Below are 8,523 nucleotides of genomic sequence, written 5' to 3' on the forward strand. Positions count from 1 at the left end.
TTGACCAAAGTGTTTTCCTCGCAATAGAATGTTTATACATGTTTAATTAGTGTTATAATCACTAATTGTTTATATACATATGTCTTCATATGTTATTAGCATCATTGTGTGTCTCTAAGTCTTCACTTGACACCAAGCACTTGTCTGATACTTCCTTCCGATCCGTTCATTGCAGGTGAGTTCATACCCATTGAATTAACCTTTTAAATGTTTCTAAATGTTTTTAAATGCTTTATGGTGGGGGGGGGGGGGAGGGAAATACAAGTTGAAACATGCTAGTTATTATATCAATCACATGTGATTAATAACTAACATGCAAATGGATTTACTATACGTTAACTGTTTTACCAAACAGATTTCTTCAAATGTTTTTATTAAACATTTTTATATTTTTAAAACTCTTTACTAAACTGTTTATTATACACTGTATGCTTCATTTCAAACTCTTTTACAATTGTGTTTCAAACAAAAGGTTTCTTTAAACTTAAACTGTCTTATCAAACAAATACATTCCAACCGTTTTATAAACTGACATCAAGTCGATCTTTTCTTAGATATTAATCTTTTTCAAAGGTTTTACAAAACTTCTTTTTATGCTTTTATATTATCAAATGCATGCCCATATACGTATAGTTATATAAGTAATGTTTAAAGGACTTAGGAAGGCTAACTCACTCTGTTTTCTTTTCCTCGTTGGGATGTGGCTATGGGGTATCGTTTATCCGTCCGAATGTCGTCTAAATATTAGTTATATATCATGTATACATACGTAGACATAAAAGTTTTCCTTTTAGTCAGTTCAATACCTTTGGGTAGCAAAGGCATACTTCAGGTTACACACATACATTATTAGTAACTATTATAGGTATAGCTAGGAGATACTACTTACCATTCCAAGTACAAGGAATCACACAAGAGTCAGTTCATTCATGAGTCTATACTAATACATTACATGTTACATGAGTATGTTTACATAGATACGCTTACATATATACGTTTACATAGATAAACTTACATGAATACGCTTACATGAGTACGTTTACATAGATACGCTTACATGATCACGCTTACATGAGTACGTTTACATAGATACACTTACATGAGTACGTTTACATAGATACGCTTACACGAGTACGTTTACATATACGACAATATAACAGACATAACTAGGTGCTATAGCATGGAACGATTTCAGGATCTAACTATACCAATGAATCACTAATGCATTAGTGATAGTTATATTGGGTATACATGATCATAGTAATGTGGATGTTTGTGGCTTGCAATCATGCAGGGGTCACGTGTGGGTCCCAAAATCTCTTTGACAGGGGAGCGTCTAGCCTGGGATCTAGCCATCACATTATGCCTTAACCCTCAATTAAGGCAAAATAGTACAAAAGTAGTCACTTATTACAAATACTATAGTACTTACGACAATTACAAAAGGATATAAAACTCCAGTCAATATATTATTAATACCTTTACTAAGTGTCATATTCACATAATCGATGAGGTAGGTTAGATAATAATAATAATAGTTGTACAATCGGGTCTTGGTAGAAGGCTACTTTCAAAATAGTCGGGTCTTGGTAGAAGGCTACTTTCAAAACAGTCGGGTCTTGGTAGAAGACTATTTCAAAACAGTTAGGTCTTGGTAGAAGATTTCTTTTATACTAATAGGAATCATAGGGATTTCTAGGGGTTTTCAAACGTTTTCAACTACTTACAAACATTTTCATACTTATACGAACTTTCTTTCAAAACAATTTCAAGTCTTTCATTACAAGTTTTACAAATCAAAGACACATTAATACTTATGAATTCACCAGCTTTTTGGCTGATACTCGCTTTCAAAATAACTTGTATTCTCAGGTCACAAATAGACAGGTACGACGACCAGGTTTTGTGAAGACGGAGCAGTCAAGACTGCTCTTTCATTTTGATTACTCACTTTGTTGTCTTATACTATGAAAGAACAGACTTGTAATTAAAATTATACTATTAATGCAATGGATGATGTTGTTGCTTGTTTACTACTTTACATTGTTGTGATACATTACATGACGTCCTCCGCCCAGAATGTTTCCGCCGTTCTTGGTTTTGGGGTGTGACAGATTGGTATCAGAGCATTGTTTATAGTGAATTAAGTATATCAACCCATAAAAGATATACTAACTATAAATACAATGGGATTAAAAATACTTTGACCAAGAGTTTATACTTTAAATAATAAAATATTTGATTGAATATACGTGCCTGCATTCATACTAAAATCCATGTCACAATGACAAGAACAAAAATATTACGATTGTTGAAAATCACAGGTAAGCTCGGGGATGTATAGTCAATCTTGGGAGTGGCATAGCCTGATCAACTATGCTGGTCCGAGGAGTGATTAGCATATGCCCGAGAATGGTTGTGATATGGCAACAAGTCTAAAAACTTACCAACACTACCACAATGAAATACCATAGGGGTATTTGGTATTACTATAAGTACTTTATGCGTGAGAACTAAAGAAAAGAGGATCTTCGTTACTTGGTCAATAGTTGCTAAGTGGATACATTAAGGTTATATGTAACTAGGATGATATACACTCCGAATCTGTGAAATTTTGCTTTACCCCTATTCCTCGTGAATTTGGAATTAAGGTCACTTATTCGAAGGTCTATGATATTTGATTACATATAATCGGTATGCACTTTACAAATAGTGATGTAACTAATAAAGATCTTCTTATAATTATCTAGTTAATTCGTCTAATAACTACTTCTTGACCCTAATTCTCGCGTAGATAACATGGCTGGACTCCATCCCCACGACAACCCATACCTTCCGAATGAAGGCAATGGTGGGTGGGTTGGAGAAGAACCCGAGAATGATCATCCAACCCCTTTGAATGATCACCATGATGAAGACTTTTCGGATGGTCATAACTCCGAACCCGAAGTTGAGAACCTGCCCCAGGTAGCTCCCATTCCAAATCCTAACCCTTGTCCGGCTTTTCATGGTCCGACGCCTCCTTGGGTAGGATGCTTGGAAACATGGAGAGAAGATCAAGATCAGTCTACGCCATTTAATGGAGACCGAAGCTTCTACAACGTAAACGAAGGGAGCTCAGCAGACAGAGTTCTAAAAATCCTGATCCGTAGAGTTGTCCGAAACGAAATTCAGGGCAGGACGGCTCTCCAACGTATCGCAGAGGTTGATGCCAACGCATGAATGCATACCATTCGCACCAATCTCCTTGAACACACTCACGAGAGATCTTAGAGAAACCATGAAACCCTACTGCAAGCCCCAGTTGAAACTCGAGTCGAAGTCATAGAGCTCCGTGTACGTTAGAGGATGTACGAAAGATACCTACTTGATATGGAATGTCAACTAGCTGAACTAAGGGTTCACCATAGGGGTGACCGTCGTCATTAAGAGATACTTTACTTTCCTTCCTTGTTTTAAAGAACCGTGTTCCTGCCTATGTTATGTGTAGCACTTTCCTATGTGACTACCTTGTACTGTAAGTACTTTTAGTTAGGTCTTTATACTGTCAAGGACTTTTCCTACTTCAGATGTGATGTAAGACCCTCTGCAGGGTCAATTTTCCCGAACTAATTACATCTTAAACATCGATGATATTGACAGTCGGCTAACTTATATATTTCTCTTTTGTTCAAATACTTTCATCATACCTTCATTGGAGTCTATCTGAAACATGCTTTAGTGAAGTCATTGGACTATAGTAATTTAACTCCGGAGACATTTCCAAGTCTCTTTCAGTGGTTGGATCGTGTTATTCACCAACCAACAATACCTCGGCCTGAACAACAAACGTCTTGAGACCATTCTACGAACTTACTTCTACCCCTTGCTAAGGACTGCATCATAGGGATGTAAGTCGGACCTTCGTAAACATACTTCCATTCCATACTGGGACTACATCATAGGGATGTAGGTCAAACCTTCGAGATCATACTCTTACTTCTTCATTGAACGATCGACGTACTTCCAGAGTCAATAGTAGCCTTTACTAGGAAATCTTAGTTCATCGAAAGAGATTCATAAGAAGATTATTATTATGACTTTCCATCGCTTATACATTCCCGAGTTATATATAACGAAGACCTGGTAGACAATAGAATGTGAGATTTCTAACTTAGTTTCTTTTCCTCGTTGGGATGTGGGACTAGAGTAAAATCACACATTTTATTATCCGCCCCGTCTTGGTTATATCATAACGTGTATAAGCTAAGTTTTCATGTATAATAACTCCTCTCTTGGCTAGAATCAAAATGATACAAGAACCGTCCGGACAGTTTAACGACTACTCAGCAACAGAATGAAAAGACCAAGCTTCTCGCCTTTGGGAGCTCTGGTCTTATTCTTCAAGAAGACAGACTTCAGAGGGTGCGATCATACCAACACTAATGCACCGAATCCCATCAGAAACTCCGCAGTTAAGCGTGCATGGGTGAGAGTAGTACAAGTATGGGTAACATTTGGGAAGTCCTCGTGGTGCAGACCTCAACAGGACTTCCAGTAGAAATCATCACTCTCTGCCTCGCATAGATGAATCAGTTGACCAACCGCAAGGAACGATGTACCTTTCAAAAATGGACCTAAGATCCGAATATCACCAGTTGCGAGTGTTAGTGAAGGATGTTCTGAGGACAATCTTCCATACTCGATACGGGCACTACGAGCCGTAGTGATATCCCTCAGATAGGACCAATACGCCTGTAGTAATCATGAACTTCATGAATAGGGTACGACATTCTTACTTGGGTCGGTTCGTCATTTATCCTGATAAATGACTTACTTATATACTCTCGTAGTAAGAAGGAAATCATAAAGAGCATCTACAACGAACCATGGAAACATTACGACCAGAGGAGCTTTACGTGAAGTTCCCTAAATAGGAGTTTTAGAATTGAAGAGTCGAATTCCTAAGACACACTATTAGTGATGTGGGAATTCTTGAGGACCCTTCCAAAAATCAAAACCGTTGAGAATTTTCAGCACCGAAGACGCCGACGGGAATTCGCCAAATTTTGAGTCTCGCTGACCTGCTGTAGAGAGTTCATCCAGAACTCCTCGCGAATCATGAAACCTCTTATGACTTTGACTCAGAAGGGAGTGGCCCTTGACTGGGAAGACAAGCAAGAGGAAGAAAACCTTGGAATTCCAAGTGAGAGGCCAAATCCTTTTTGAAGTCTCACTCTGGGAAGGCTTGATACGCTTCGGAAAGCGTGGTAAGCCAATTCCAAAATAGTTAGGACCTCCGAAATTCTTGCCAGAATCGGTCCTGTAACTCACAAAACCAAACTACACCACGAACTCAATAACGTAAATTTTACCCTTCATGTCTCGAACTTGAAAACGTACCTTTCCGTCAGGACTCTCGTAAGCCCACTCGACGAGATCGAGATCAACGAGATCCTCGAATTCGTGGAAGAACCGTAGTGACCATCGATCGAGAGGTCAAGCGGACGTAACAATGCCGCTCCCATTAGTGAAGGTTCGTTGGGATACCAACCGAGGACTCGAATTCACTTATGAGCACGAGAACCAGTCGATTAGGAAGTTTCCCCACCTCCTTGCTCGATTACTCATGCCTACTTCCTTACCTAAATTCTAATTTCGGGACGAAATTCCCTCTAACGGGGGGATGATGTGACAACCTGTAATCTTCCATCAAGTTCATCCTAACACTCCTTTGAAAGTCAAACTCATTGCTGTTATCTTTTAGCACAATTAGAAGTTTATTTGAGCATTCCAAGCCTTGTACACTTAAGGAATAAGTGTCGGGGTTAATTGGCTGAAGTTTTAGCACAAAGAAATGACCCTAAGCACTCATGCAAGGAGTTCACGGCCAACACATGGGAGTTTACGGCCGTAAACTCCATGTGGGCCGTAAACTCTTGCCTATATGGTGAAATGGTGGCCATATGTTCATTCCTTCCTTTCATTTGGCCCAAATCCTCTCAAGTATCATCCCGATCTTCGTCCCCGATCTTCAAATCTCGTAAGCTTATTGTCTTAACTAGTTGATATATTGCATGAACTAGTAATCTTACATGATTTCATCCGTGAAATCATTCCACTTTGTAGATCTTCAAGTTTCACCAAGAACACCAAGAACACACACTCGTGTTCTTGGCCAAAACCGACCATTCAAGCTCCTAGATCGTAAGTACTCTTGATCCAACTCATTGTGCACTCAGTTTATCATGTTTAGGACTTAGAAAACATAAGAAATCTAGGGATTCAAGGATTTTACGGCCAAGGCAAGTTCTTTGGCCTTAAACTGCTTTTAAGGGTGCAAATGACACCCTAACACGCTAGTAAGTCTTGGATATTAGCATAGAACCTTACACCATTAAACTAGGGACCCCAATACACGAAATGGTACTCCTTACCATGAGTTTACGGCCGTAAACTCATGGGGGAGTGGTCCCAGGTCCGTGAACACCATACTAGGTCATTTTAGGACCTTAAACCCACCCAAACACTTGGTTAAAGCTTTGGAACACTTAACCACTTAAGCCCTTAGAGTTTTAAGCCACTTTTGGTGACCAATTGAGAGTTTAGAGCTAGGAGTTTACTCCCCTGGGCCGTAAACTCCAACACACATGGTCATCGGACCATACACTCCCGTATGAGGCCTCACACTCCTTTGTTGCAACCCGATAGCCTCCTACCAGTTGACCAAAGTGTTTTCCTCGCAATAGGGTTTATACATGTTTAATTAGTTTTATAATCACTAATTGTTTATATACATATGTCTTCATATGTTATTAGGATTATTGTGTGTGTCTAAGTCTTCACTTGACACCAAGCACTTGTCCGATACTTCCTTCCGATCCGTTCACTGCAGGTGAGTTCATACCCCTTGAATTAACCTTTTAAATGTTTCTAAATGTTTTTAAATGCTTTATGTGGGGGGGGGGGGGAATACAAGTTGAAACATGCTAGTTATTATATCAATCACATGTGATTAATAACTAACATGCAAATGGATTTACTATACGTTAACTGTTTTACCAAACAGATTTCTTCAAATGTTTTTATTAAACATTTTTATATGTTTAAAACTCTTTACTAAACTGTTTATTATACACTGTATGCTTCATTTCAAACTCTTTTACAATTGTGTTTCAAACAAAAGGTTTCTTTATACTTAAACTGTCTTATCAAACAAATACTTTCCAACCGTTTTATAAACTGACATCAAGTCGATCTTTTCTTAGATATTAATCTTTTTCAAAGGTTTTACAAAACTTCTTTTTTATGATTTTATATTATCAAATGCATGCCCATATACGTATAGTTATATAAGTAATGTTTAAAGGACTTAGGAAGGCTAACTCACTCTGTTTCCTTTTCCTCGTTGGGATGTGGCTATGGGGTATCGTTTATCCGTCCGAATGTCGTCTAAATATTAGTTATATATCATGTATACATACGTAGACATAAAAGTTTTCCTTTTAGTCAGTTCAGTACCTTTGGGTAGCAAAGGCATACTTCAGGTTATACACATACATTATTAGTAACTATTATAGGTATAGCTAGGAGATACTACTTACCATTCCAAGTACAAGGAATCACACAAGAGTCAGTTCATTCATGAGTCTATACTAATACATTACATGTTACATGAGTATGTTTACATAGATACGCTTACATATATACGTTTACATAGATAAACTTACATGAATACGCTTACATGAGTAGGTTTACATAGATACGCTTACATGAGTACGTTTACATAGATACGCTTACATGATCACGCTTACATGAGTACGTTTACATAGATACACTTACATGAGTACGTTTACATAGATACGCTTACATGAGTACGTTTACATATACGACAATAGAACAGACATAACTAGGTGCTATAGCATGGAACGATTTCAGGATCTAACTATACCAATGAATCACTAATGCATTAGTGATAGTTATATTGGGTATACATGATCATAGTAATGTGGATGTTCGTGGCTTGCAATCATGCATGGGTCACGTGTGGGTCCCAAAATCTCTTTGACAGGGGAGCGTCTAGCCTGGGATCTAGCCATCACATTATGCCTTAAACCTCAATTAAGGCAAAATAGTACAAAAGTAGTCACTTATTACAAATACTATAGTACTTACGACAATTACAAAAGGATATAAAACTCCAGTCAATATATTATTAATACCTTTACTAAGTGTCATATTCACATAATCGATGAGGTAGGTTAGATAATAATAATAATAGTTGTACAATCGGGTCTTGGTAGAAGGCTACTTTCAAAATAGTCGGGTCTTGGTAGAATGCTACTTTCAAAACAGTCGGGTCTTGGTAGAAGACTATTTCAAAACAGTTAGGTCTTGGTAGAAGATTTCTTTTATACTAATAGGAATCATAGGGATTTCTAGGGGTTTTCAAACGTTTTCAACTACTTACAAACATTTTCATACTTATACGAACTTTCTTTCAAAACAATTTCAAGTCTTTCATTACAAGTTTTACAAATCAAA

The 8,523-nt window shown here is 37.7% G+C and overlaps 1 pseudogene; it reads left to right on the plus strand.

The window, feature by feature from the left end:
- The first annotated feature begins 4,402 nt into the window (after positions 1-4,402).
- On the plus strand, positions 4,403-4,521 carry LOC145080544 (5S ribosomal RNA; annotated as a pseudogene).
- The last annotated feature ends 4,002 nt before the right edge of the window (positions 4,522-8,523 follow it).

This window comes from Lactuca serriola, chromosome 1 (assembly GCF_051521515.1).
Source record: "Lactuca serriola cultivar US96UC23 chromosome 1, Lser_US96UC23_V15, whole genome shotgun sequence".
Lineage (NCBI taxonomy): Eukaryota > Viridiplantae > Streptophyta > Magnoliopsida > Asterales > Asteraceae > Lactuca > Lactuca serriola.